This window comes from Homalodisca vitripennis, chromosome 1 (genome assembly GCF_021130785.1).
Source record: "Homalodisca vitripennis isolate AUS2020 chromosome 1, UT_GWSS_2.1, whole genome shotgun sequence".
NCBI lineage: Eukaryota > Metazoa > Arthropoda > Insecta > Hemiptera > Cicadellidae > Homalodisca > Homalodisca vitripennis.
Window position 1 is genome coordinate 212549625 of NC_060207.1, and position 10776 is coordinate 212560400.

Here is a 10776-nt window from a genome sequence, read left to right on the forward strand (position 1 = left end):
TAGTTTTAACTTTAATTATTAGTTTCATAGAACTCGTTATTGCAGTTTCCGATTGAAAACGATTGCATCTCTTGAAATAGGAGACGAAAGGAAATGAATCCAACTGAACCACAGCACTCAGGTGAACTTTAGTACTAAAATGCATCAAACGCCAGGAATATAGCGGACATTTGTCCCTTTGTTCAAAGCTTTGTATTTATTAAAAAACGCCAATTCTGGAATGTAGTTATTAGCTTTTGATGATCCGTGGAACAAATTTCAAAATACGTTTGAACAATAGAATATATCTTGACATGCCTAATTCCTTTTGTTGAGCTAACTGTGATTACATTTTCTTCTTAAATTCAATAAAAATAAATTTTTAAAAATAAATCGAGTTTATAGTTACTACTTTATATTGATTCAAACAATAAACTTTTATTACGAACAATTAAGATTATTATTGTATGACCACAAATTTAGGAGTAAGATTGCATAATACCTTCAACTATATTATAATTGTCAGTTTCTTGTGTATGACATTTCAATGAAAAAATATTGTCTGCAGGCGTTAAGTACGTAACTTATTAAGTATTTCATTACATAGATTGCAGAAGTGCGGTTATTGATGCACATAGGCACCGAGGAGAATATTGATTTAAATTTTTTTAATACATAATTTGAAATTTATTTTATAAAATTTACATTATTTAGGACCAATATATAAATAAATTTATAATATAGTAATATTTATAGATAATAAATGTATTAAGTTTAACAGTGCTCACAACTATTCGGGTACGTTCGGCCGACACGATGATCCTAGCACAGGTCATTTAGCTGTAATTCTAAATGAAACTCTCTCTTCCCGTTTCCAATTACTTTAAAATTTAATACAAAATTAAAATTAACAATTGAGAGCGGAGAGAGAGCAAAGGGAAATATCAAGCCATCTCAACGCGTTCAAGAATCCGGCACGACTGCAATGCAAACAATGGACTTCACCTCCCGCTCTTGGACAAATCCTCCCCCCACCTTAAATCATCGGCATAAAAAAAACTAGCAGATTTAGCCTATTGCTGCGTTACTTCGACTTATTGCGCAACTGCTCTACACATGGACAGTTTTCCCAAGCTTACTGGTTACAGACCTTTACTTAAAATTCATATACTTTATTAAATTATATATCATGTCCTCCTGCATTGCTTCCTCTAATACAACTTACTGCATTATATTCATTATTACAATAATTCTGGTAGTAAATGTTGTGTTGAATAATGGTAAATGTTTACTAGAATTATTATTCAAATTTAACATCTTAACAAGAAAATGGCTTTTAAATTTAAATAGTGTTCATAATTTCTCTTCATTATCAATTGGAATCACTCACTACTCATCGTACACGTATCAAAAAAAGGATGCTATTCATCTAGGGATACTATAGCACAGGATGGATACATACCAGTGTGGAAGGCTTCGAACTAGCAATCCGTAAGGATCAGAACCAATAGCATTTCAAATATTCTTAATTTACTTGTAATTAATCTATTCCATAAGTCCTTCAAAGATTTAGGATGCATTGAAATTGTATTTTTCAATATTGTAACTAAGGACTTATATTTAATACTAATATTAAAGTTCAGTATAAGTTCATCTATTTAGGTACCAACTGCATGTACACAATATACTTTGTATACTATTTAAATATATTTAGAATATACAAACATTAATATTTTGTTGTAGCTCAGTTAATAACAAATGCCAAGTTGTTTTTTGAAAAATGTTGTGAGAAATGTGTCCCGGAGACAATACAAGAGTTGATTGAATAATCACGTTTTTCTGTTATGCCATAAACATGAAAACTCAATCAAGATAAGCGGATGACTGCAACAGGATTGCTCTGTTCGTTGAATGCTTTTTATTTTGCCTGTTTATAGCTGGAAACCAGAATATTGTCTCGTTTTGAAAATAAAACATTTAAATGAGTATTTTTATGTGTAATTTATATTTGTGAAGCGGAAACACACTAATAAATATGCACTCAATGAAATAATACACGTACAAGTGAGTCATACCGTAATACTCGTACATCATGGTATGATCTTGCATGTTAAAAGCATATGAAATGTTTTATTATAATTTATTAATGTTATCTTAATATACATGGAAAATAAGCACAGCAACAATACATCTTCATAATACTATTAATGAAGAGTGCCTTTGTTTGTTTGTTTTGTTTTCAAGCGTAAATTATTTAACCTATTGTTCTGGAGATTCTTAGAATCCATAGTATTGGAATTCTTAGAATATTGGCCTATTATTGTTTATTCATATTAAAATACTGAAACACGAGTAAATTACAATGGCCGTAAATAAAAACTGTTTTACAAATTTTCTTGATCGTGGCAACAAGGCAAACTAAAAATTGTCGTCGGAATTATAATTAACTCAAACCGGAAGTGGTCGTACATGTACAAAGCCAACGATAAAAACGAAGCCTCTGGTAACTAATGGAATCATAAACCAAATACTAAATGTAATTTTTGAAAGACATAAAATCGGCAAAGGACATTGCGCCCATTTTCACTCCATCGTATTAGGCTATATCATAAATGTTTTCACTAAGTAAGCCTAGAACTTCCAATTTGTGGTTTCTTCACATTGGTCTGAAAAGTTCTAGTGTTACTGAAATCGCTGGAAATATTCAATCAAACTCATGAAATGTTAGGTGCAATGAGATGCGATGAATCGTGGGCAAAGCTGTGAGTAAGTTCTAGCGCTTTTAGCTTTACGCGTACACTATTTAGTCTATTTACAGTTATCAAGTGAAAAAAATACTCGTACTTTGAAAGTGAAACCACCTATCTCTGGACGATTTCAAAGTCTGAGATACTTGGCTCGATACTTCGGAATTGTTTTCTGTCACCCTTTCGTATTTATATAGAAATCTTCATTTCGTCAACTCAAGGAAATATTTCGAAGAAAAAAAAACACAAACAAACTTTATCTATCTATTTAAACATTTATTATAATAATTTTATGACACACGGGAGAGGTGAAGCTACCAAACTATATTAACGTCAGCTGTTGGCTGATAAAACTGTTATATCAAGCAAGGAAAGCAAGTCACGTAAACTTTGCTATAAAAGTGCCACGGGCCTGTTATCGGTCCAATAACAACATTGATGTATTTGTGCTGACCTTCATTTTAAGTCACGTACTTTCCTAAGCAATTTCTAAATATATTAGTTGTTCACCTACTAACTTTGATGGGGGGAAAATGTCTTGTCTCTGGTTGTCAGTGCAACAATGAGATCATTTTAACAATGGAACAAATAACACTAAACAATTCTTGAAGAACGTGTTAATTTATTTACACCGTTCTTCTGCTGAATACCTTAGTGAAGCAACTTGAGGTTTGTCACTTATTGGTCGGAGTAACCTTGCAATAAGTCATTTATTTGTTTTCTGAGGTCAACATCTAGAGTTCAAAATATTGTACTTTTAAGGATATTTTAGTTAAAATTTTTTAAATGGCCACCATTTATAAATATTACTTGCGAATTTGGCCAAACGTCTTCTATAAATACATGTTGTCCACACAAAGAGTTTACTAAGGTTTAGTTACAGTTTATTAACTAGTTAAACACATTTATTTTTTAATAAAAACGTAGTCAGGTGGAAAATGGATAAAGACAGACCATTGGTTGGATATTAAGCCTCTTTTCGGCCATTGAACAATATCATATAATTTGTATTTCAACACTGTACAAATAAAGCCTAGTTTTATATATATATATATATATATATATATATATATATATATATATATTTATATGTATGATATATCTATAATATTTGTAAGTAACACTATCACTACTGCTGTACATGTCTTTTATTGGTATTTCACCAAAAATGCAAAGAGACGGCACTAAATATTAAAGGGATTTTATTATGAACGGTCCATTACCTTTCTTAACTGCTGAGGAAAAATTTTAACCGGAAAACAGATTTCCTCATTATCCTCTGTCATGAAAGATATGGATTTATATTGATAAGTTTTAATGTTACTTTGATCATAATGAGTATGACGGGTAACACAGAAGGGTTTTACCGCGTGGTCTTGCTTAATTCTGCTATTTCGAAGTGAAAGTGCTTAGATAAAATAAAGATTTAGTTTGATTTTGGAAAAGATATCCTCAGTCATCTGATCCCTGCTCGACGGAAAGTGCACATGATCCCCAAAACCACAGAGAAGGAATTTAGAAGTCACGAGGTAGATGTTACAAATGACGTAGTGGATGGTTCATTTCCATCTCATCTATTAATTAGTAGAGGGAAATAACAGAAGACCGGGCATGCACCTCTTTATACAGAAATGAAGCTCTCAGTCTGTTAGACTGATGCTGTCATAAAACACAAGGACGTAATGATCAGCCAAAGTAAATAATACTACTACTTTGCAGGCTTTGTAATTTTTTATTTGTGCTTTTGTTATTTTAGCATTTACATGTGCGTTCAGTCATTTCAAAAATCAAGTTATTTTCAATTATATATATATATAAATATATATATATATATATATTTATTTATTTAAAAGACAAGCTAAACATTTCAGTCATTGGTCGATGCATTTTAAATAATGGTCTATTTTCAATATCCAGTACTATGTAATCTTCATCAGTATATCTTTTTTATAAGAGAATACATAGTTTTCATATTTGACAGAGTTATTAGAATAGAATGTTCAGTAAATATTCTCTCCTCATTAGAATATTAACTATATAAAAGATTAAGGATTATGGTGAAAAGTACACGCGTTGTATTGCCTACAGATGAATCATAAGTTGTATGGTGAGTTTTAGCCTATGTCTTTACGTTATGTTATGCTCAAGTTTTGAAATGAGTGGTAATTTTAATCTAAGCCTGAATTTAAGAGGCAAAATGTATTTAAACAAATTTTTAGAAATATAGATTACATATTTACCCAATAAGCTTAAAAGTTTTATAACAGTATTTTTCTCTAAAATATTTACATGAAATTTCAGTGTATGCTCTAAGAGAGGAGTCTTGTTTCTGTGCCCATACTAATCTTGGAATAAAAGGTTAAGACTAACCAATAGGAATACAATAATACGAGTTATTATAAAATTCAGTTTTTTTTTAATTCAGCGTTTATCTACATAAAGCAAACCTTTACAATCAATAACTTCCAGTTTTATGTGGATAAAAACAAAAAACCTGTTTGTTTTTGGCGCTTTTCAACAAAACTGCTAATTTGAAAATTCATAGCTCGAAAACATACGTTTGATTAAGATCACAATATTTATTTGAATACAAGCCTGGGATAAGTGGGATTTCTTTTTGAATATGTAATTTTAGAATTATATGAAACAACAAATAATTAATATCTTAAATGTTATTGTCAACTGTGTCGTTAAAAAATTGATATCGTTATATAATTTATAAAACAATTATATTGGTTTGATAATTTTGTAAAAACTATTTAAGTTATAACACGGTTTTATTTGAACAGGATTTTTATCATTTACCGCACCCGGCGTCTACTCATTTGAACTCACAAATCCTCAGACTGACCAGCGCTAAATAAACAAGCTAAATTTATTTTAATGCAACTTCCGTCATTGTAGCTCATCAGGGTGGTTTTTAGTTGACTTTCAAACTCGAGTATCTTTACTATTTGATTCCGAGAGTAAACTAGCTCGGTAAGTCACGGATAACTCTGCCCCACGACAAAGATATAAAATCAGTTCCCTGGCCCGAGGTGGCGGCTATAAATAAAGCAGACATTGTGACAGGAGCCGAGGGGAGCACGTGCTCAGACTGTGCGAGGTCGACGCTGGAGTTGCTGTAAGGCAGACGATATTTATTGGGCTGTGCTTGGAACTGGAGAAAGATACTGATAAAAATATTGTATAAACTAAAGTGTAAAAAGGGTCCCTTGTTTAGACGAAGATAAGAAACAATAAAAACTGTTTGGAACTGTTTTGAAAGGGTGTTTACAAAGTATGTAATAATTCAAGTGCGACTAAGAAACTTTAGTCCCCTACTTACTGAATTTCAAAACAGTTTGAGATGTTTAAGCTTCAATATTTGTGTATATTCTCTATTTTACTATACAATCAATAATTATATTATTAGCGTACACGTGTATGTGTCGCAAAGGAAAATCTCATAAGAGATAGATATCAATAATCTAAGAACATAGACGCTTGGAAATTATGTTACATGGTTGTCCAATTTCGCGAACTTCTCGCGTAGACACATATATGCACAATTACTCGATAATTTTACAGTAAAACGTATTCATTAAATCTTTGTAATGGCCATGCATAATTGGTTTATAACGAAACCGCAACAACACCATTACGATGCGTTCCCAGCTCATAATATGAATATAGTGTTAATTTATAGTTCGATTTTCGATTTCATTCATAGGGAAAGTTTTTATATCGATTTCAAGAAAATCTAGGGTTTGTGCTTATACAGTTAATTGGCTCTCCGCTCCTAGATTTTCTCAATACCTTTTTATATTTAAGGTGAACTCATAGTTTCTTCAGACATATAACATTTGGCAGTTTGTGAGCTTCTGGATAAGCCTGGAATGATCAAATCGGGTATTATTATAAAGATTTATCTCGAATCACTCCATCAAATAAGTTTTATTCAGTGGAAATCTTGCCCATTCTTTGTTATATTGTAATTGATAATTTATTCCAATTATATATTTATATTTTTTACGTTTGTTATGAATTGATTTACAAGTTCATAAATTGTTTAGTTTCTTAGGAATATTTCAAGAGTTGCGAATACGTAACAGATTTTGACCGTCCAGAGTCCTTGATAGATAGATTGTACTTATCGCGTAACAGATACAATATTAGATTTATAGCGGCAGTCAGTGATAGGATGACAACCGTTATCTGGGTACTTAAAACAAGATAACAAAGAGATTAGATAAAAGTGACAACTCTATCCAGCGACAGCAGTACCTAACAGATAAAAAAAAATGTTTCCTCTCTACTTTACAAACTCTCCAGTAACTAAAAAACATAGTTTTATAGTATTTATGGTTTATAGGAATATTTCAAGAGTTGCGAATACGTAACAGATTTTGACGGTCCAGAGTCAACAAACAGTGATGTAGAATTGGTGAATCCTTCCATTTTGACATCTTTGATTGAAGAACGAGGCCACAACATGTCAAGCATTTTAATGTGTCAAAATGTTTTGGAGCGGATTGAATAGGATAGTTATCCATGCTGTATAATCCGATTAACTATCTTAGGTTGGTAAAATATCTAATTTACATTTTACTTGGAAAGTTTAAAATAAAATAAAAAGTATTTCTACTCCAATATGCAACCAACGTATATGCGTTCACAAAATTTGTGAACGCTTATGATGCACTTAGCTTTGATTACATATCTATTGACAAACTTTACGACTGCATGAGCACAGTGGTTGGACGAGAGGAAATACGAGATTTTGAGATTTTTCCGGGTTGCATAAGGTTGATCTGATAACGCGTTTGCAGATACGAAATATTTCGTGGAAATCGGAAGGTAATTACCTCAGTTGCTGCAGATGTAGGCTGTAAGAAGCTTTGCCTGGTCTGTGAAGCGGGGTTTAGTAATATACATCAAAGAAAAGGACTGCTCTCTCAGATGATCTTGGTAGTTTACCTCCACCACAACACAGTAATTGTAACAATCAAAAACGCAGAATCCCAGGCTTACTGTGTTATCATTTTAACATTAATTTAAACAACACAATAATGAATAAGTATAATATAGCAGGAAAAGATTATCCGATTAATCATCTAGGGAATACAGTATTCGATTATTTTGAATGATTCTATCTATGAATAACAAAATGAAATAATTGTAAGTTTTTACAATATTTATTCCAACTTATTAGCGATAAGGTTAAAACTTAATTTATACTTTGATAAATAAAATGTTCTGTGAAATATTAAAATCACAACACATATGCAACCGGTATAGTAAATAATAGGTACGTTTGATAACTTTCATTTTATTTTAAAAATTTATTTATCCAGAAATTTTTTCGTTGCCATTTTATCCATAAGACCAATGCGGAGTCAGTTCATTCTCTAGATATATTATGGACAGACAGACAGAAATAATATTTTCCCATCTCCTCAAGTTAATAACGTCCAGCTTATTATTAGACAAACTATGTACACTACAGCACAAATATACCATCTGTCTTACGATGGAAGCCGTTATAGTTTACAATACGCTGGCCGTCATTAGCATTTAAATGTGCTCTGTAAATGGATGTCTTAAGTACAATGTTTTAACACGGATAACAAGATATTTCTTGGAATATGCAAGGGTTGAGAATTAATGATTTTCTTACAATATATTATATAAAGAAATTTTCACATACGTTGAAATTTAAAACTTTGTTAAAAAATTATCAATAGTTTTGATAATAATTCATGATAGGAAAGTCATTTCTGATTGTTTAATAAACTGAAGTATGATATGGCGATAAAATTAAGTTTCTTGCAAATGCTCAATTAAGACCTCTTGTCAATGGCGTACGTTTCCTATTAGCACTTAAAGTTAGAGTGCTAATACAATTTTAAAGATTAAATTGAGTTAATTTCCTATTTATTCTATATATTATAATATATTATAATATTCCTATACATTATCCTATATTTATGAATCCTCATGTCACTAATAAGTATGTATAGTAATAAAAAATGCTACCATGTTGGGATTTGTCCAAATTTGTGGCGTTTCAAGTATATACATTTGTAATGCTAACAGTCTAATATTTATTTTTTTATATAGCTAGTATTCTATATAAAAAAGAAGTTTACCGTCCATATTACTTACTGGTGCCAATTTTCATGCTTCTGTTAAAATAAATATTCATTCATTCATCCAAACCTCTTTCAAATGTCTTTAGTTATGCGGATTAGATGTAGCGTCTCACCATGAATTCGTCAACTGAATCAAATGCTTTGAACACTACAATAGATGTTTGAAACTGATGTTGTTCTCTATGGTGCTTATTGGTTAGTCTGACACCCATCTGAGATGGTGGTAGGCGCTCTAAAGCTGTGAGTCTATATTAGCTAAATTCGATAGCTTTCTCTGCCCCTCGTCTCATATAGATGGACATCCTTGCCTTGGATCAAAGCACACTTTGACTGGCAGTGGAGTATAACTTCGAAGACATACAGGATGGCATACAGCAAACCAAGCTCCACGAAGAAATCTTTGCTTGACCCTCTAAATTTAAGCCCCGATGTGGACAGTCCTTTTTTTAGAAGTTTGGAAGCTTGTTCCAATGCTTCCATGGAACACCCTCTCCAAAGTTTTATTCGTTAAGCAAAATACAGATGTAGCAGGGCAAAATAAGCCATTCTTAAAATTTTGGGAGAACTCTCCGTATTTATGAACTAAAAATATGTAAAAGAATAACAGGATTTCGAACATTTGCCATCGTTATATGTTACATAAGGTTGCTCCAAGCAGCTATTGGGTATGTTTGAACCATTTTATGTTTCTTCTTTTTTTCATTCTGTACTTTATGTAGGTATGTATTAATACCACCTCTACTTGACGAAGAGGATCGATTACAATCTTCGAAACGTCGTGTTATATATTTTTGTACTATATAAAGATGGCATATGTCCGAAATCCTGTTATCCTTTAAATTCTTCCATCTTCAATAACAAACTTTAAACTAAAACTATGTTTTAACAAAATGGTAGTAATTGACATTGTAGTATTTTATTTGAATATTAAGCGATAATAGTGCTTGAAAAACTATTTATGTAAGTTCAAGGAGATGGTGCTCCAAAGAAAATCTTACTGTCAAGATACTCAAAGTCGCGCCAAACATGTGACACGTAGAAATGGATGGCTGCAGTGGAGTCTGCTCTCAGCAGATATGTATTATGACGTCACAAGGCGAGGAGATTTGTGGCCATGTTTTATGGAGCGTGTAAGATAAATATGCGACTTAAAAACTAAGCACTTTAGGTTGAACCATTTCAATGGAAGACAGGATGTGTCATTGTGGTCAAAAGATAATATATAGATGTGATATATTTTAAAATACGATGATTTTCACACTTTTGAAATAGGTATGTTCATAAATTAAGGACGAACCATTTTTGTATGCGTCTTGGACCGGCATAGCCAAACTCCGCCCACTTTTAATTTATTTAATTACACATTTCCTTACTCTGTGCTCAAGAGAGGATTAAACAAAGATAGAAATAAGAAGCGTTATTAATATCAAGGTAACTCTATGCTTTTAATACTACGAATGTAAGCAATTGAAAAATAATGGTTAAACTAGTTAAGCATATGTTTGTGGTATTATAAACAATGTTTACGATTGGACAAAGATAAAGCAATTATTCTCAAATCTCGAATCTCAATTCTCAATTTCTGAAATCTCTCATCTATGACCTATACAGAGTCACTGCACAGACGGACATGCAGGTGGACAGACTGCTCTTTGAGCTACTGATTCCAAGTCAATAGGATTATTCCATTGTCAGCGATTTGAAAACGGTTGAAAATCCCTTTCACTCCGTCAGCAACATGGATGGTAACGATGAAGACGGCGGGTCTGATTTAAAATCTCCTTGAATAATTTCAGACCAAGGGTAAAGTGAAGTACTATGTATAAGGACTTGAGTTAAAAGACTGCAATTATTCAATGCAATATTGTATTGTGTTTATTTATTCACTAAGTTTGGATGTTGTAGGGGTATATTGA